Consider the following 21,084-nt stretch of genomic DNA (forward strand, 5'->3'; position numbering starts at 1 on the left):
GCCTGTGACGGCCTCCGATTGGTTGGTCGTAGTTCCCGCCGACGTGATTGGCCCAACGTGCCTCCCTGCCAGGCCGCGGTTGGTTTCGGGGAGGGCGGGACCAGGGCCGAGCTTCCGCTTCGCAGCGCAGGTGGTTGCTAGGGGCGCTCGGTGCCGGAGGCGTGTGGAGAGAGTTCCTCCCCCGGAGGAGGTGCGAGCCGCCCTCAGATTGGCAGCCGGAGCCCGGCTGCGAGGGTTGGGCCGTGTGAACTGTGATTCAATAGGCTCCTTGCCGGCTCCCGGAATCCCCGCCAGGGTACGTCGGTCCCGTTTTGCCTCCGCTGTGCCCCCGCCCAGCCGCTGGCGGGATCCCCGCGCTTCCGGCTCTGGCGCTCCCGGGTTCCAGGCGCGGGGCGCGGGGCTCCCCGTGGCGGCGGCGAGGCGCGCGGGCCGCTGCGGCCTAGGCCATCCGCTTCTGCCCTCGCTACTGCGTGGTCCGTTTGAGAAAAATTGATGGGTTTCCGTTAAGCGGGAAGAGTCTCCCACGTTGTCACCTGGTCAAGGTAACCTTAGCAGCATTTCCTTCCGCTCTTTGCCCTTCCCCGCCGCCCCCCACCCTCCAGTCTGGGTTTTAGGTCGGCCAACGCACATCCTTGGATCCGGGATTCGTATGGCTCGCTGCCTTTTCTGTTCTTCATGAGAATTTAGCTGACCGTGCCGCCTTCTGGTGCTTCCCTTCCGTAAAGGTAGGAGAGCAACTTCACGCTTCATAGAAAGGCTGTAAGTGAATGATTTGCTCAAGAGAGGCAGCCCCTTAAGAAGCCCTGTGCGGGGGCGGTAGATGACTGAAAGGGAGACACCAGTTCCACTCCAGTCAGTCTGATCAAGTCTTAGCTTCCCAGGCCCCGTGTCTCTCAAGAAAAGTTCGTATTTGGTCCTAGATTAGGTTTGTAAACAATCAAGGCATTTCAGTCGGGGGGGGGGGGAATGTAGACATAAGCCTTTAGAGTAATGAGATCTGTTTTTCCCATCGTTTATTTCCTGCCTTCATAAATTCAGCAGAGATATCGTTTTTGTGGTCCCTGGCCAATCAGATGTTTGACACTAATAAAACCGAGAAGTTTCAAGTAGCAATCCTCAGAAACCTGTTTTCTGAGAAAAGGAGAGTATCCTTTAGGTTTCTGGTCAATTAATGTGACCTTTCTATTGAAAAATGCCAGTTAAATATACTGTGCCTGCACTTTAAAAGTTATGTTAAAATTAATGTATAGTAACTATCTATACACCTGCATAGGTATTACCTATAAACCTATATAGGTACTTGAGCATAATAATATTTCCTGAACACTCAGGGATGCAAGGTGTTCTGCAGCCCCTACTAGTTTCAGGTATGGCAGTGAATGTCTCGCAAAACGACTTGAAAGTGGAATCTCTTCTGGGTAAGTGTGTCTGTGCCCTGTATATCATAAATGAAGGGGAGCCAGTAGCTGATGGTGCGTAATCAGGGAAATCCTGTTTTCTCCCAAGAAAATGGATCGTCCTGGCTTTAAAAATCCAGCACCTAGTATAGTTTCATACCATGATCAATTCGATAAATGTTTCTTTTTTTAAAAAAATATTTTGGGATCCCTGGGTGGCTCAGCGGTTGAGCTCCTGCCTTTGGCTCAGGGCGTGATCCCAGATCCTGGGATCGAGTCCCACATCGGGCTCCCTGTGTAGAGCCTGCTTCTTCCCTCTGCCTGTGTCTCTGTCTCTCTCTCTGTGTCTCTCATGAATAAATAAATAAAATCTTAAAAAAAAAAAAAGTTGAACCATGCATCCCTCTGAGAAAAATGATAATGGAGCCATTAAAGACAAAAAAGAAATGAATGTAATAAAACATGAGAGAATGAGCTACATTCAGAAATCCTCCCTACATTCAGAAAATATATTGGGAACCTAGGCACATTGGTCCTGGAGCAAAATGAACTGTGGCAAAATAAGCCCCAGCTGGACTGGAGATGCCCCCAAATGAGGACGCCAGTAAGAACTGATCCCCGAACTGAATTCTTTACGTACTTGAAATTGCCTAATTTTTAAATACTTCTGACTTTACATAAACTAGAAGATATTGCTGTAAAAAAAGACACCTCAAAGTGTATAACTGTCCCAAGTACTTTTAAGGAGAAATACAGAAGTGTCAGGAATTGTTTCAAAAACTAAAACCGGGGATCCCTGGGTGGCGCAGTGGTTTAGTGCCTGCCTTTGGCCCGGCGCATGATCCTGGAGACCCAGGATCGAATCCCACGTCGGGCTCCCTGCATGGAGCCTGCTTCTCCCTCTGCCTGTGTCTCTGCCTCTCTCTCTCTCTCTCTCTCTGTGTGACTATCATGAATGAATAAATAAAGTCTTTTTAAAAAAAAAAAACAAAACAAAACTAAAACCGTGAAAGAGAGCACCTTGTTCTTTGGTCAGAGCAAAATCAGGGAACTGGCGTCTGGGGAGCTACTGTGATGCTGCATACTCTAGCTTAAAACAGTAATTTTAAAAGCATTGTCATATCTTTTTGAAAGAAATTAAGAGATTAGCTAGCTAAAGATAAACAAAACGTGGTATATATGCACAACAATATTATTTTAGCCTTAAAAAGGAATGAAATTCTGACACATGCTACAACTTGGATGGAGGTTGAAGACATTATGCTAAACAAAATAAGCCAGACATGAAAGGATGGATATTGTATTATTGTACTTATATAAGGTATCTAGAATAGTCACATTCATTAGGGATGGAAAGTAGACTAGTGGTTACCTGGGGCCGGGGGAAAAGGGGCTGAGGAATTATTGTTTAATAGGTACAGAATTTCAGTGCGGGATGATGACGGAAAGTTCTGGGGATGGATTGTGGTGATGGTTGCACAACAGTGTGAATGTACTTCATGCACTGAACTGTACACTTAAAAATGGAAAAAATAGTAAATTTCATGTGTATTTTACCACAATAAAAATATTTTTTAAGAAGAAAAGTAATTGAAACATGAGTTCTCTGAGGACCAGTACTATGTCTTACTCAGCCTAGCACCTCTTATATGCTCTAGAATGATTGTTGAGTAAATAGACAATTATTGATGGATTGCTGTAAACATACTAGTTGTATAGAGGTTAATATATGTGTCACTTTGGATAGCTGCAGAAAAAAAAAAAAATGTGTCACTTCAGCATCCAGGAGCAGAGCACTTTACTCCTCCCTCAGAATGAATGGAGACCAGAAATTGGATGCTTATGCCCAAGCAAGGCAGGATTTCATCCAGCACTTCCCCTAGATTGTCAAGATGCTGACCGAGGATGACATGGGCCACCCCGAGATGGGAGACGCCATTGCCCGGCTCAAGGAGGTCTTGGAGTACAAAGCTGTTGGAGGCAGGTACCAGCGGGGTTTGACGGTGCTGATAGCATTTCAGGAGCTGGTGGAGCCCAGGTAGCAGGATGCTACTAGTCTGCGGCGGGCGCTGAGCGTGGGCTGGTGTGTGGAGCTGCTCCAGGCTTTCTTCCTGGTATCAGATGACATCATGGACTTGACCCTCACCCGATGGGGGCAGATCTGTTGGTATCAGAATCCAGGCATAGGCTTGGATGCCATCAATGACGCTTTGCTTCCGGAATCATGTATCTACCGCCTGCTGAAGTCTACTGCTGGGAGCAGCCCTATTACCTGAACCTGATTGAGCTTTTCCTCCAGAGTTCCTACCAAACTGAGATTGGACAGACCTTGGACCTCATCACCGCCCCTCAGGGCAGTGTGGGTCTCAGCAGGTTCACTGACAAGAGGTACAAGTCAAGAGGTACGTTGTCAAGTATAAGACGGCCTTCTACTCATTCTACCTTCCCGTGGTTGCCACCATGTATGTGGCAGGCATCGACGGGGAGAAAGACCATGCCAATGCTAAGAAGATCCTGCTGGAGATGGGGGAGTTCTTTCAGTTTCAGGCTGATTTCCTGGATCTCTTTGGGGACCCCAGTGTGACAGGCAAGATTGGCACAGACATTCAGGACAAGTGCATCTGGCTGGTGGTTCAGTGTCTGCAGCAGGCATCTCCAGAGCAGCACAAGGTCCTTCAGGAGAATTATGGGCAGAAGGAGACGGAGAATGTGGCCCGGGTGAAGGCACTGTATGAGGAGCTGAACCTGCCAGCCGTTTTCACGAAGTATGAGGAAGATAGCGATAGCCGCCTCATGAGCCTCATTGAGCAATGTGCCTCGCCCCTGCCCCCAGCCATCTTCCTGGGGCTGGCGCACAACATCTACCAGAGGAAAAAGTGACCTAGAGACTGCGAGGATGGGGTGGGGCGGCTTTCAATAAATTGTCCAATCTTAAAAATATATGTGTGTGTGTGTGTGTGTGTGTGTGTGTGAGTGAGTGTGTGTCACTTGAAGAATTAGAGTAAGTAGAAAATTCAGTTCAAATTGCCACTTTAAAAAAATTTTTCTTTAAATTTTTAAAAAAAATTTATTTATGATAGTCACACAGAGAGAGAGAGAGAGAGAAAGAGAGGCAGAGACATAGGCAGAGGGAGAAGCAGGCTCCATACACCAGGAGCCCGACGTGGGACTCGATCCCGGGTCTCCAGGATCGCGCTGCGCCACCCAGGGATCCCTAAAATTTAACATTAATATTTCTTTTCCTTTTATTTCCTTTGTGGAGTTTTTTTTGTTTGGTTGGTTGTAGTTTTTTTTATAAACATGACAGAAGTTTGTTGGTCACAACTTTTTTAGGTGACATACTGAGAAATGAGGACTGTTTCTTCCCAGAGAAATGCAGATCATTTGGACATTAATGAAAGTTCTGCATTCACCCACAGAATGAGAGCTCGCAGATATTTTGGTACGTTTTTGCACATTTTTTCAAATAAAAATGATCCCCTAATTGAAAGCTGCTTTAATCATTTTAAGAAATGAAACACAGAGGTCTTAACTATTTAAGTATCTACAGATTAGAAGCATTGTCATTCCACTGGAAGTAAATGAAATAGTTTGGTAAAATTAATAGCCCAACAAATATTGAAAATATTCAGATATGTTAGTAAATGTCCTGTATTATTACTTTGTGTCAGATATTCCTGGGTGAATGGCATAAAATATACTTAATGTGGAGAATTTTGTAAGTGATTTCTTTTTATTTTTTTTATTTTTTTAAGATTTTATTTAAAAAAAAAAAAAAAAGGTTTTATTTATTCATAGAGATGCAGAGAGAGAGAGAGAGGCAGAGACACAGGCAGAGGGAGAAGCAGGCTCCATGCAGAGAGCCTGACGTGGGACTGGATCCCGGGACTTCAGGATCATGCCCTGGGCTGCAGACGGCGCTAAACCCCTGCGCCACCAGGGCTGCCCTGTAAGTGATTTCAAATCAATTTATAATCTAGGTCCCTTTGCTCTTCCTAGATACCATATTCCCCAAATCTATCTATCTACTTTTATCTTTAGTAGCTACAATTTATTATTTACATAAAGGGACATTTTAAATTTGGCTCCTTCACCTTGTTTGGGTTTTGGGTTTTTTTTTGTTTTGTTTTTTTACTTCAGTCATTTTGTAGGAATATTTTTAAATAAGCAAAGATTTTTCACCAAGGATATTGAGAGGTTTAACTGGCTTTGGTTCTTGCAGGCCTCTTAAATAATAATTGGCTAGTCCTGGCCAATGACTGAGCATGGCAGGAGTACCAGTGGAGCCTCATTGTTGGAATATTTGGGACTCCTCTAATGGGTAGCTTTGCCTTGAGGACCACCTATCAGTCTAGCTGAAACTCTTAGAACTATGCTGCAGTCTGAGACCCTGTCTACTCAGTCATTTCTTTTCCCTCTCATTCATAGGTGTCAGATCTGTATCACAGTGTATACACTTTTCCACCTTCTCCTCCCCTTCCCTTCTATCTTTCATAGACATTTCCCCTAAGAAATCTGCATGTTATGGGCTGAATTGTGTTCTCTCCGAAATTCATATGGTGAAGCCCTAACACCCAGTAACTCAGACTGTATTTATTCAAATACAGCCTCCTTTAAAGAGGCAATTAAGTTAAAACTAAGCTGTTAGGGTGAACTCTAATCCCAATCTTTCCAAAAGAGGATTGGACTCACAGAGAGACAGGAGGGGTATGGTGCTGACTAAGGGCCATGTGAGGACAGAGCAAGAAGGTGGCCATCTGCAAGCTGAAGGAGAGGCCTCAGAAGCAACCAAATCTGTGGAACTCTTGATCTTGGGCTTCTAGGCTCCAGAAGTGTAAGAAATAAATTTCTAGGTTCCAAAACTGTGAGAAATAAATTTCTGTTGTTTAAGCTACCCAGCCCGTGATATTTTGTCATGGCAGCCCTAGTTAATACACATGCCAAATTCCACCTTGGCAACTCTGAGTAGAGGATCCTAACTAATACAAGTGATACCGGCAGAGGTTCAAAAAACCCAAAACTAAAACAAAAGCTGAATAATAAAATGAGGTTTCAGGACCAGCTCACACACTACCTGGTGGGCAAGAGACAATATTATCCTGAGTAGGATAGGACCATGGGTAGTTCCCAGCACAAGGAATGGAGTTGGCTGGTTACTGCTAAATTATATTGATACTCAGGAGGGATAAAGAAAAAGCAAAGGTCTCCCTAGGTTAATGGCCAAGTATGAGAGACAGAGGACCTCTTCAGTAACTTACAAAGAGGCTTCTATCTCCTATAGTGGAGGAGCTGACACAGCTATGCCACAGATTCAGGACATGATAGAGGCACAGAGCCCCAGAAACATTAAAATGTATGGCCAGAGCAGGTTAGGGCCCTGGTTGAGGAAACCTGAACCCCGAAACAAGGGTTGGGACATCTGGATGCATGAATGCACAACTGTAAGGATATCAGCTCTACAGACCCTCAAAAACTTTCAGAGTTCTCTGCAAAGAGATGGTCTGTCCCTTCATAGTAAGAACTAGTACTTCCTCCATGCTGAAAGACAATGCAGAGCTTCCCCTACTCTGGCTGCTGTGCTAATAACCAGAACCAAATCCTAGCATTACCCAGCTGAAAACATGCCTGACCTGATAAAGGAGGAAAGAGATCATGTACAAAGGAGCTGTAAGAATTAGCTAGCACACACAAATCAGGAGAGTACAATTGAGTTTTGAAGTTGTTTGATCATGGAGGCTGGAATATCAGACTAGATAATCAAGAATTTATTGACTTAGGAGCATTTTCTTGAGTCAGGACTTAACACCCTGGTAAGGGTGTTTTATCTTGGAGATAAAACAACTCACTGTTGGGGGGGCTCTTAGAAACCTAGAGAAAGTGATGGCCAACGCTGAGCAAAGTAGAAACATGAGAGTTGCCCAGGCATATATGGTAGGAGAGTGAATTAAAAGACTGGGGGAGGTGGGCATGCTGGGATGGATATGGGTGAGGCCAATCCTTTGATAATCCTATCAAAGGATTACACTTCATAGGAGAGCCCAGAAGATAAGCCAGAAGGCCATTAGAAATCCTCTGGTAAGGGGCAACAACACCAAGAAATTCTCTACAGTCCTGAGCTAATACTAGCAGTCACAGAGTTAGAGCTCATTAATAACTAGGGAAATAAAGTTCCCCTTCCCCAAGTAGTAGAGGCCAGATGGTGGCACTTAGTCACTAGAAGCGAGGAGGCCACAACTATAAAGACCAGCAACATCTAATGAGTGGCAGCCAAAGGGACTTGACTCACAGGGAGTTGTGGAGATGGATATAGAGGTGGGCATCTGTAGGGATGAAATAGATGGGAAGCCTATTAACATCAATAACCCAAAAACAGACCAACATGGAGGAGCAGGATACTGAGGGTGATTTCACCCAAAAAGTCATTATCCCTTGTCAGTGTCCCAATCTGAAACAGCTTGACTTAGAGGTGGAAGATCCTGCTTCACTGCAGGGAGTATAAATGTAATGATTCCCTGGTCCTTTCCCAAAAGATAACTATGGCCACTTTCTTCAGTGATTACACAGTGGGGAAGAGGAGTAACCAGAGAATTTGAGAACTATTGGACTTAGGGTCTGAGTTTACATCAATATGCTGAGGCCCAAAGTACTATCATGGCCTCTTATTAGAGTGGAGGCAAATGGAGTTCTGACTAAAGTCTAGCTTACAGCCCACCCACATCATTTCTCCAGTTCTCGAGTATGTAATTGGAATTGATATACTTAGCAGCTGCAGTAATACCAAAGTTAAATCCTTGACCCGTGTGAAGTGACAGCTATCAATGGGGAAAGCCAAGTAGAAACATCTGAAAATGACCTTCCACCCGGCCAACATGGTAAATTAACAAACATATCACATAACAGGGGGCATGATGGAAGTTAGTGCTACCATTAAAGACCTAAGGAATGTCTGTCTGGCCACTGCAAAAACTAGGTGGATTCTGGAGAATGACTTTAGACTGCCATAGGCTTCAGCAAGAAACAGCCCCAACTGCACATGCTGTGCTTGATATGGTCTTATTACTGGAGCAGATTAATAAGGCATCAGGACGTGATATGTGGCCAGTGATTTGTTGAATGAATTATTTTCCGGGAAGAGCGTCAGAAATGATTCACATACATGTGGGACAAATAATTATTCATTTACAGTTTTGCCTCAGGATCAGTTAGCTCTGCCTTCTGTAATAATAAACCTCTTAAACATCTCAGAATATAAGGGGATCCCTGGGTGGCTCAGCGGTTTAGTGCCTGCCTTTGGCCCAGGGTGCGATCCTGGAGTCCCGGGATCGAGTCCCACAAACAAAAAGAACAAAAAGACTGAATAAAAAGGAACTCCTGCTTGATTGCATAGGTAGAATGCTCGTCTTTTCCAGACTTCAGGCTTGGACTAAAACATCGGCTCTTTTTGGATCTTGAACTTGCCAACTTTCGGACTGGAAATTATACCATTGGCCCTCCTGGTTCTCAGGCCTTTGGATTCAGACTGGAACTACACATCAGCTTTCCTGGGTCTCCAGTTTGATGACTGCAGATCTTGGGACTTCTTGGCCTCCATAATCATGTGAATCAATTCTTTATAGTAAGCCAATGGCTATTGCTGTATAATCTATGTGTACTTATACCTACATCCATATAACTATAATGACTCTGTTTTTCTGGAGTTCTCTGGCTAATATAGATCTTGACACCACCAGTGGAATGCAGCTGAAACAAATAACTGAAAATGTGGAAGCAGCTTTGGAACTGGATAATGGGTGGAGTTGGAAGAGTTTTACAGTACATGCTAGAGATATGGACATTAAGGGCAATTCTGGTGAGATGTCAGAAATACGGATCATGTTACTGGAAACTGGAGGTAAGGTGAACTTTGTTATAAAGTGGCAAAGAACTTGGCTGAACTGTGTTCTAGTATTTTGTGGAAAGCAGAATTTGTGAGCAATGAAACTGAATGTTTAGCTGAGGAGATTTCTAAGCATAGTATTGAAGGAGGGGCTTGGTTCCTCCTGATTGCTTATAGTAAAATGCAAAAGGAGAGAGGTGAATTGAAGAAGGAATTATTGGAGCACCTGGGTGGTTCAGTGGTTGAACATCTGCCTTCGGCTCAAGTCCTGATCCTGGAGTCCTGGGATGGAGTCCTGCATCAGGCTCTGCAGGGAGCCTGCTTCTCCCTCTGCCCATATCTCTGTGTGTGTGTGTCTCTCATGAATAAATAAAATATTTTTTAAAGAAGAAGAAGGGGGCAGCCCAGGTGGCTCAGCGGTTTGGCGCTGCCTTCAGCCCAGGGTGTGATCCTGGAGACCCGGGATTGAGTCCCACGTCAGGCTCCCTGGATGGAGCCTGCTTCTTCCTCTGCCTGTGTCTCTGCCCCTGTGTGTGTGTGTGTGTGTGTGTGTGTGTGTGTGGTGAATAAATAAAATATATATATTTAAAATAAAGAAAGAAAGAAAGAAGAAGAAGGAATTGTTAAGCAAAAAGGAACCAGAACTTGATGATTTCAAATATACTCAGCCTATCCATATTGCAAAAAATGAGAAAGCATGATGTAAAGAGAACACCAATGGCACAACTAGATTATCACTTGATAGAGTTTATGGGATTATATAAGCAGCAACACAGCCAGTTTAAACTGAAGGAGGTGGAGATGAGAACAAATGAAGGAACGCTGTTGGACTTACTGAATTTGACAGGACAGAATGATAGAGCTATTTAACTGTGAACATGCATTATTCTTCAAGAAGAGGGAACCAAAAAATGGGGCAGCCTGGGTGGCTCAGCAATTTAGCACTGCCTTCAGCCCAGGATTTGGTCCTGGAGACCCTTGCAGGGAGCCTGCTTCTCCCTCTGCCTATGTCTCTGCCTCTCTCTCTGTGTCTTCCATGAATAAATAAATAAAATATTTAAATTTAAAAAAAAGGGGGAAAAATGACCCTGAAATTGATTGAGAGATCATCAGGGCCACTGCCTCAGTTTCAACAGCCTTGGGAGTGGGACTACCCAGCAGAACCTTGGGGCTGATACTGCCACCAACTGTACCTGGAGGGCAGAGCATCAAACCAAGGAGGATTATTCCCAAGCCTTAAAATCTAACGGAATTTTTGCCTTGCTAAATTTTGAATTTGCTTGGGACCATCATCCCTTCCTTCTTCTCCCATTTGGAATCCCTTCCTTCTTCTCCCATTTGGAATGAGAATGTCTATCCTAGGCCTGTCCCACTATTATATTTTGAAAGCACATAACTTGTCTGATTTATCAGATTCACAGCTGCCTCAGGATGAATCATACCCCCAGTCTCACTATATCTGATTTATATGATATTCAGATGAGACTTTAGAGTTGATACTGGAATGAATTAATAAGAGCTTCGGGGCTTTGAAGATGGAATGAATGTATTTCGCATGCAATGATGACATGAATTTTAGGGGGCCACGGGTGGAATGTTATGGACTGAATGTGTCCCCCTTACAATTCATATGTTGAAGCCCTAACCCCTAATGTGATGATAAAGAGGCAACAGAGCGCTCTCGCTCTCTCTCTTTCTCTTTCTTTCTCCCTCCCCACTCCTCTCTTTCTCTACCCTGTAAGAACACAGTGAGAAGGTAAATCTGTCTACAAGTCAGGAAGAGAGCTTTCACCAGATCCTGATCATGCTGGCATTCTGATCTTAGACCTCTGACCTCCAGAACTGTGAGGAAATAAATTTTTGTTGTTTCAGCCACCCTGTCTATGGTATTTTGTTTTGGCAGCCCAAGCTAAGAGCTTATGGTAAGCCCTAGTGGAAAAATCACAATACATTCCCCAGGACTCTGGAGCAAGGTCATGCCATCTGCAACAGAGAATTATACACATTTTAAGAACCAGCTACTAGTGAGAACCAAATACTGAGCCTTGGTGGAGACAGAACACTTAACCACGGTACACTAAGTAACCATGTGTCCAGAACCACTGGTTATGGACCGGGTTCTATTGGTTCAGATGGACCCAGCAGCATCTTTTGTAAGATGGAAATAGTACGTATGGGATGGAGATCAAGCACAACTAGGGCACTTGTAAACTGCATGATCAGGCTGCCCAGATCCCCATGTAACCCACCACAGCTGCACCAATACCATGACCAGCTGAAGGAAGAAGGGTAAAGCCAAAGTTTGGCTTATGGATGAATCAGCTTAGTATATGGGTGCAAACCAAAATTAAATAGTAGCTGCATTATAGTTATATTCTTGAGAGTCCTTGAAAAACAGCAAAGAGGGAAAATCTTCCCAGTTGGTAGAGTTGCAAGGATCGTCCCTGATCATCTGCTTTATGTATAAGGAGATGCAGACTGAAGTAAGAATGTATATAGATTCTTGGGCAGGTGTCAATGGCCTGTCCAGGAACCTAGACCTAGAAGGAGGACTAGAAGATCAAAGACCAAGAGATCTGGGATAGAGTCATGTGAATGAATATACAGAAGTGGGCATGAAGTGTGAAGATGTTTGATCACATCTTGCATCCGCCAGGGAAGAGGCACTAAGCAATCAAGTAGACAAAATGACTCATCTAGTTGTCATTACCAGCCTTAATCATTGGCTACCTTGGAACCAGCATGATTGTTATAGGCACTGTTATGTTATATTTTATCCCTCCTCTCAAATATGTTATATTTTATCCCCCCTCTCAAATTCTCATGTTGAAAATTTAACCCCCAATACCTTAAAATGTGACCTTATTTGGAAATAGGGTTGTTGTGGATGTAATTAGTTAGGAAGACATCATACTGGAGTAGGATGGTCTCCTAATTCAATATGATCAGTGTTCTAATAAGCAGACAGCCATGTGAAGACAGGGATACACAGAGAAAATACCATGTAAAAATAAAAACAAGAGATCAGAGTAATGTAGCAGAAGCCAAAGAATGCCAAAAATTGCCAGCAAACCACCACAAGCTAGGGGAAAAGCATGGGACAGATTTTCTTTCACAGCCCGCAAGAGGAACCAAGCCAGCGGACACCTTGAACTCTGACTTCTAGCTTCTAGAACTGTAAGACAGTAAGTGTGTGTTGTTTATATTACCAAATGTGTGGTACTTTGTTTAGGGAGCCCTAAGAACCTAATACAAGTGCATAAATGGAGTGGCCATAGTGGCAGGGATGGAGACTATGTGCAGGTCCCAAAAGCATAGACCCCAAATTTCCAAGGCTAATATAGCTATTGATGTCTTAATGTCCAACCTGCCAGCAACAGAGACCAATGCTGAGCCCCTAATATGTCACGATTACTCAAGGAGACCAACTGGCTACTTGGTGACAAGTTGACTGCATTGGGTCCCTTCCATCTTGAAGGAGCCAGTGGTTTATTCTCACAGAGATAGATGGCTATTCTGGGCATGGGATTTCCTTTCCACCCACAGATCCTTAGCCAACATTACTATATTGGGGCTTATGGAATGCCTGCCTGAACTACAGACATAGAATCCTATGGTGATACCATACAATCCAGAAAAAGCTGACCTCATAGAGAGCTAGAATGACTTTATAAAGGCACAGGTGAAGTGCCCCTGAAGGGTAACATTCTGAAAAAATTGGGTGCTATTATTCAGAATATGTCATATACATTAAATCAAAGGTCTTTATGACCCCACTAAGAAAAAACATGGGTCCACTAGCCAACGAATGGGTGCAGGAATAGCCCCATTTACTTTTACTACCAATGACCCACTAGAGGATTTTGTGCTTCCCATACGCACAAATATGGGATCTATAGGGTTGAAGATGCTGGTCCTCAAAGGGCTCACACTTCTATTAAAGGACACAACGAGTGTCCCTTTGAACTATAAGCTATGATTGCTGCACTTCGGACTCATTATTCCTAGGACCTGTAGGCAAAAAGAGGAGTCACGATCATGACAAGGATAACTGCTTAGTAGGAAAAGGTAGCACTGCTTTTTACCGAATTCATATGGTCCCTCTTGGATATCTGATACTCCCTTGCCCCACTGTAACTGTGAACATATTCAGCAGCCCTGACCTGAGAAGAGAGAATGGTTACCAAAAGCTCAGACCAAGAATAAAGCTTTGGATTATGTTACCACAAAAACCACCAAGACCTGCTAAGATGCTAACTGAGAGTGAGGGGAATTTAGACTGGATAGTGGAAAAGGGATAGGATGAGTGTCAGTTGTGGCATCTATATCAATTGCTGTAGTTCATCCCACTAAACTTACTTTTCTAAGTTCCCATCAGGAAGAGAGGCCCGTGGGAACCATGGAAGAGCTTCTTAAATCCAAATGAAGAAATAGATTTTTTTAAATAATTATTTTTTTTAAAGATTTGTTTATCTGAGAGAGAGAATGTGTGTGTTAGTGGGGGGAGGGGAGGTGGGAGGAGAGAGGGAGAGGGAGAGAAATCCTCAAGCAGACTCCCTGCTAAATGTGGAGCACAGAGCCCTACACAGGGCTCAGTTCCAGGACCCTGAGATCATGACCTGAGCTGAAATTAAGAGTAGGCTGCTTAACCGACTGAGCCACCCAGGCACCCTCTGAAGAAATAGATCTATGAGGCAAAGGGTTGAATTGTGGTGGTTCTGAAAATGGGCCACTGGATTCCCTTCTGTGCAGAACATAGTTAATTGATAGCCCCAGCTACTGACCTGGATCTGCCATATGTTCACAACTGAGGCCATTCTTCTCACAACCCATTTCTAGCTAATGACTGAGCATCATGGGCTAATAAATCAGACTCATTCCTTTGAGCCTTGGGATTCTACTAATGCGCCACTTTGGCTAGAGAACTACCCATGGGATTTAGAGCTCACAGGGAAGTTTAAAGAAAGATACAGCAAGTTTACGCAAAGAAAGCTTAAAAAGGAAATCAAGATAAAATCAGAAATCAATGAAATAGAAAGCAGATATACAAGAGCCAACACTCATTAATCAACAGAGTCGGCAAAGCCAAAGCTTACTAATCTTCAAAAGGACTGAAAAGATTAATCAACTCCTAGCAAGACTAATCAAGGAAGAATGCAAGAAAACATATTACCAATATCAGCAATAAAAAAGAGGACATTAGCATAGGTCCTAGAGACATTAAAAATATGAGGATATTATAAACAACTTATTACCAATAAATTTGGCAATATAGGGCAGCCCCGGTGGTGCAGCGGTTTGGTGCCGCCCGCAGCCTGGGGTGTGATCCTGGAGACCCAGGATCGAGTCCCACATTGGGCTCCCTTGCATGGAGCCTGCTTCTCCCTCTGCCTGTGTCTCTGCCTCTCTCTCTCTCTCTGTCTATGAATAAATAAATAAAATATTTTTTTAAAAAATTTTGGCAATATAGATAAAAGGGAAAATTTTATTGAGAAACAAAACTTACGAAGACTAAAACTAGAAATAGACTAATAATTAGAAAATTCTGTATTTTATGTTTTAAAGAAATTGAATTCATAATTTAAAATCTTTCTACAAAGAAAACTCCAGATGGCTTTACTGGTGAACTCTTTCCAACATGTATACTTCTTTTAGAAAGTCATAAAATGCATATTGACGCTTTCTAATGCTTATATATATTACACATTCTATTTGTGGATTAGCTTCCCGCTGCTCTATGCATCACTTATTTAGCACCTACTATGCATTATGTTACAAGCTGTAGATAAAAAGATGAATAAAGTTTTTGGCAGGAGGACCCTTCAGGCTGATGGAAGAAGACAACATAAAATGTAAATGCAGTGAAATAAGTGCTAATAAAGATTTGCATAAAGTACTATGAGAGATGGGTATGAATCCAGGGAAGGGAAGGCTTTCCAGGCGTGATAGATGAAACTATGTGCCGTGTGCTATGGACATAAAAATAACTGGAAAATAGAGGATATTTCTTCTCAGTCTTCCTTACTTGATCTTCTCTCCTTATTCCCTTAAATTTTTTGATACCTCAGAGTTCTGTCTTTGGCTTCTGGCTTTTCACTCTCCCAAACAACTTGTTCACTTCCACATTTGTCCCTTTCATATACGTTAATCATTTCAAAATCTGTATCTCCAATCTCCATCTCCTTCTTCAGCTCTAGGCCTAAATATTCAAGTGTCTAGAGAACTCAACTACTCAAGGACTTTGCCTCCACACTTATATATTCCCCCTCTCTCCTGCATCACCAATCTTCCTTCCCTTCTCAAATAACAATAACAACAGCAACAACAACAAACCTCTCCCTTGATAGTATGTCTCTCCAGCTACTGCACTACTTCTCTGTTCCCTTTATATGGTGGTGCTTCTCACTTTCTTTCTACATATCTTAACCTTTATGATACATAAAATACTTTATGAGCCTATTATCCTTGTTACTCTCCTGAGACTTCTCTTATCAAGGTCACTGATAAACTTCATATTGCCAAATCCAATTCTCAATTGACTTGACCCAATAGCAGCTTGGCCAGTTGACCGTTTTCCCTTTCTTTTTTAAAACATTTTATTTATTTATTCATGAGAGACGCAGGGAGAGGGAGAGGCAGAGACACAGGCAGAGGAAGAAGCAGTCTCCATGCAGGGAGCCCAACATGGGACTCGATCCCAGGTCTCCAGGTTCATGCCCTGGGCTGAAGGTGGCGCCAAACTGCTAAGCCACCGGGGCTGCCCCATTTTCCCTTTCTTGAAAAACTATCTTTACCTGACTTCCACCCTCTACAATTTTCTTCTCATCTCACTAGCCACTCTTTCTTAGTTTCTTTGTTGGATCGTCTTTCTCCTCTCAACCTTTAAGTATTAGAGTATTCTAGTGTTTCATCCTTGGACTTCTATTTAGTTTTTGCTTTCTTTCATCTTAGAAAATCTTAACCAGTGCTATCATCATAAATGCCATCTAAATGCTAATGATTCCAAAAATTACATCTATAGACTCAACCTCTCCCTTTAACTCCAGAGTGCTATCTCTACTAGCTACTCTACTTGGACATCTAACAGGATTCCAAACTTAATAAGTCTAAAACAGTTCTTGCATTTATCAAACCTAATTCCCTTCAATCTTCTCCATCTCAGTAAATGGCTCTATGATTCAGCCTGTTGCTCAAGCCAGCAATGTTGGGATCATTGTTGACTCCTCTCTACCCTCATTCAACCCATCAACACATTACATCAGCACTGCCTTCAAAACATATCCCAATTCTGACCAACTCTCACCACCATGATCACTTCTATTCTAGTCCAAACCATCTTTCACCTAGATCCCTTCCTCCTAACTGACTAGCCAGCTTCCACATTTCCCTCACTATAATCTGTTGAGAGTGACCCTTTCACAGTGTAAGTTGGAATATGCCATTCCCCTGTTCAAAACCTTCCAGTGATTTGCATTACACTAAAATAAAATCCAAAGCTATTTTCATTATCTATGAGACACTCATCATCTGATCTCTTGCTAAATTCTGACTTTAAGGGATCCCTAGGTGGCGCAGCGGTTTGGCGCCTGCCTTTGGCCTAGGGCGCGATCCTGGAGACCCAGGATCGAATCCCACATCGGGCTCCCGGTGCATGGAGCCTGCTTCTCCCTCTGCCTGTGTCTCTGCCTCTCTCTCTCTCTCTCTCTGTGACTATCATAAATAAATAAAAATTAAAAAAAAATAAATTCTGACTTTAACTCTACTCTCCCCTTCCTCTTTTCTGCACTTTAGCCATTCTAGTCTTATTGTTATTCTTCAAACATATGACAAGCATATCCCATCTCTGGACATTAGCACTTATAACTCTCTCTTCCTGAAATAATCTTTCTTCAGATATTCACATGGCTCATTTCTTTTCTGTTCAAATGTCACCTCCTCACAGAGACCACCCTATCCAGAACTCTCTCCTTCATTTGCTGTGCTTTTACTCTGCTCTATTTTCTTTTACAGCCTGTGACACTACAGGGATCATATCATGTATGCATTTGTTTATTGGACATATTATTTGCCTTCCATTCTAGAATGCAAGCTCCATAAGGACAAGGAAGTTACCTGTATTGTTCAGTCACCAAGTCCTGTCAATTCTACCTCTCTTTTTTTTTGCTTTTGTTGTTGTTGCTAAATATTTTATTTATTCATGAGAGACAGAGAGAGAGGCAGAGACATAGGCAGAGGGAGAAGCAGGCTCCATGCCGGGAGCTTGATGTGGGACTCATCCCAGTACTCCAGGATCATGCCCTGAGCCAGAAGGCAGACACTTAATCGCTGAGCCACCCAGGCGTCCCAAATTCTACCTCTTAAATACATCTTCAGTTCACCTTCTCTCTATTCTCACTACCTTTGCACTTATTCAGTTGTCATCATCAGTTGCTAGGACTATTTTAGTATTCTACTTGACATTTTGCCTTCACCTTCTTTTATCCAGCCTTTTCCCCAAACTACTACCAACTTGATAGCACTATTAATGCCTCTACATAAAACTCTTTGTAGGGGACACCTTCTTTTACATTTTACATTTTGAATAAAGTTCAAGCCCCTTAACACAACACCCAAGGTGCCTCCTGCCACCTTCTTGCCATAACTCTCCAATAGCACCAAACGTCTTGTATCTCCTCATGTCCTTGTCTCTGTCTATAAGACATGCTGCTGGTTCTTCTATTTAAGTGCCCCTCCTAACTCTCAGAAATAGATAAATATTTCTTTCTGTGGCCATACTTCTATTGCATTTATTATAAAGTGGTGAATTTTTTTGCATATATGTATGTCTCTTATTAAACTGTGAACTTCTTAAGGGAAGAGAGGTGTTCTTTTACTCAGAGCATAGCTCTTGTCACATAGTAAGTAGTATATGGAGGTGGGATTAGGGCGTGGAGAATGTTCAAAGTAGAAGGAATTGTATGTACCAATACTCTGAGACATAGGGAGCTTGGCATCTTCAGAGAAAAGAAAAGGCCAGTGTGACTGGCCCAGTGAATGAGGAGTTATGGCAGAAGAATAAGCTGGATTGTGGAAACCACATCATGGAAGGCCCTGTTGAACATGCAAAGGATCTCAAACATTATCCTAAGAGAAATAGGAAGCCTCTAAAAGGTTTTAAGTAGGGGAACAACAAGACAAAATTTGTATTTAAAAAAGTGATGATGAGGGATCCCTGGGTGGCACAGCGGTTTAGCACCTGCCTTTGGCCCAGGGCGCTATCCTGGAGACCCAGGATCGAATCCCACGTCGGGCTCCCGGTGAATGGAGCCTGCTTCTCCCTCTGCCTATGTCTCTGCCTCTCTGTGTGTGTGTGTGTGACTATCATAAATAAATAAAAATTTAAAAAATAAAATAAAAAATAAATAAAAATAAAAAAGTCATGATGCAGGGCCCCTGGGTGGTACAGTCGGTTAAGTGGCTGACTCTTGGTTTTGGCTTATGTTGTTATCTCAGAGTTGTGAGATTAAGCCCCACTGAGCACAGAATCTGCTTAGGACTCTCTCCCTCTACTCCTCTGCCCAACCAAAGTAAATAAATAAATATATTTTTAAAAACCTAGCCATGATGCTTGCTATGTAAAGAATGGGTTGAAAGGATGCAAGAATGAATGCAGAGAGACCAGATGGACATTATTGCAATGGTCTAGGCAAAAGTGATGATTGGTTGGGTTGGGTTGATATAGTGGGGATGGTGAGAGATAAATAAGTACCTCAAGAGGTATCTTAGAGGTAAAATGGGACTTAGTGGTAGAATAAATGATGGGATGGAGAAGGAAGATTGCACAATTGAATGGCTGGTGGGATCATTTGCTGAAATGAAGCAGATTTGCCAGAGGAGAGTCAAAGGAGCAATGGGTAAGTTTTGAGAGGGTAAGTATAGGATGCCTGAATATGAGACATGTATAGGGATATGCCAAAAATTCGGTTGAATATAGATAGAGGTATGGATTTCAGAAGAGAGGTCTGGGCTGGAAAAATAACTGGGAGTCGTGAACACACAGATTGTGTGTAAAGCCGTAAGAATTGATAAGAGTGCTTAGGGAGAGATTGTAGCATGAAAAGAGAAGAGGATTATGGATGATGTGAAGTTGAGAAGAAATTCATTGGATTGGAGATAATGAGAACATGAAACCAAGAAGCCATATGGACCTTAAAATTGCCCAGAAGAATGGCAGAAGTTGAGGGAGGAGGAAGGCTGTGAACCAGGTGCTTGTTAAAGAATGAGGAAAATGGCCAAGAGTTTGGAAGATAATTGCACTGAGAGGGGAGAAAAGATGAGTGGATGAATGATATGAACTTCAACAAGAGACTTTACAAGAAGGAGGAGTAATGAGAAACAACCTAAATGTTTAACCATCTCTGTTTCAGGTAATGAGAATCTTCAAGAATGTCTTCAGACTTTGCAGGTTAAATAGGCTCAAAGAAATTCCACCCCTGCTGTTCCAGGATAAGCCAGTCCCCCTGAGGCTTAACCAAAGCAGGGAAGCTGATAGAGTGAGGCCTAAACTGTGGGAATGTGGCATAGAATGAGAGTGGGAACTAAATGAGTGATAAGATTGAACTAATACAGAGACAGAGAGGATGAACTGGAGGGAGAGCTTGAAGAAACATCTCTAACAAAGCTGGAGATTGAGTTCAGCCAACGATCCAAACAATCATGCCTACATAATGAAATCCCAGTAAAATCTCTGGATACTGTGGCTCAGAGAAGTTCCTGGTTAGTGAGCATAGGGTGTGCTGGGAAGGTGATATGTCTGGACTCCACAGAGAGAAGGCATGGAAGTTCTGTGTTTAAGACCTTCCCATGGGATGCCTAGGTAGTACAATGGTTAAGTGGCTGGCTCTTGGTTTCTGCTCAGGTCCTGATCTCAGGGTCGGGATTTGAGCCCCACATTGGGTTCTCTGAAGAGCACAGAGTCTGCGTAAGACTTCTCTCCCTCTAAAAAAAAAAAAAAAAAAAAAAAAAAAAAAAAAAAAAAAAAAAGACACAGACCTGGCCTTGTGTCTCTTCATTTGGCTGACCCTGATTTGTATTTTTAAAATAAAACTAATTGTAAGTATAGCACTTTCCTAAGAGAGTTCTGTGAGTCATTCTTGTGAACTGCTGAATATAAGGAGGTCATAACAACCCCTGAATTTTCACTAATTGGTCAAAAGTGTAGGTGGCCTGGAGGTTCCCAAAGTGTAAGTTGATGTCTGAAGTAAGGGCAGTCTTGCTGAGGGTTGTGCCCTTACACCTGCAAAGTCTGACACTAACTCTGGGCGGTTAGCATCAGAATTGTTTTGGAGTTGAGGTTGGTATCAGAATAGAGAATTCTACTCAAACTGTCTTTAAGCAGTGCCTGGGTGGCTCAGTAAGTTAAGCGTCTGCCTTCAGCTCAGGTTGTGATCCAGGGTCCTGGGATTGAGACCTGTGTTGAACTCCCTGCTCCGTAGGGAGCCTGCTTCTCCCTCAACCTGCTGCTCCCCCTGCTCGTGCTCTCTCTCTGTCAAATAAAATCTTTTTTAAAAGCTGACTTTAAAAAGTAAAAAGAATTTGTTGGTACATATTACTGAAAAGTGAACAATATTGCTTCAGGCATGGCATGATCCAGCAACTTGATGTGACTAGCACAACTCAAATCCAGCAACTCAAACAATGTGACCAGGTTTTTCTCTTTTAGTTTTTCTCAAGATTTTCTTCATTCTCAGGCAAACTCTCCCTTCCTGATGATAAGGATGACTGCTAGTTTTTCCTGAGGTTATGTGCTTGTGAATTTATATCTAATTAGAG

At 42.9% G+C, this 21,084-nt stretch overlaps 1 long non-coding RNA gene and 1 pseudogene across 1 annotated transcript; both read left to right on the forward strand.

Moving 5' to 3' along the window:
• The first annotated feature begins 19 nt into the window (after positions 1-19).
• On the forward strand, positions 20-4,337 carry LOC140638110 (farnesyl pyrophosphate synthase pseudogene; annotated as a pseudogene).
• On the forward strand, positions 305-11,148 carry LOC140638115 (uncharacterized). The gene is made up of 3 exons (XR_012035291.1): positions 305-542; positions 4,731-4,839; positions 5,196-11,148. It is a non-coding gene; the product is annotated as an uncharacterized lncRNA (long non-coding RNA).
• Positions 11,149-21,084: the final 9,936 nt, after the last annotated feature.

Source organism: Canis lupus, chromosome 8 (genome assembly GCF_048164855.1).
Source record: "Canis lupus baileyi chromosome 8, mCanLup2.hap1, whole genome shotgun sequence".
Taxonomy (NCBI): domain Eukaryota; kingdom Metazoa; phylum Chordata; class Mammalia; order Carnivora; family Canidae; genus Canis; species Canis lupus.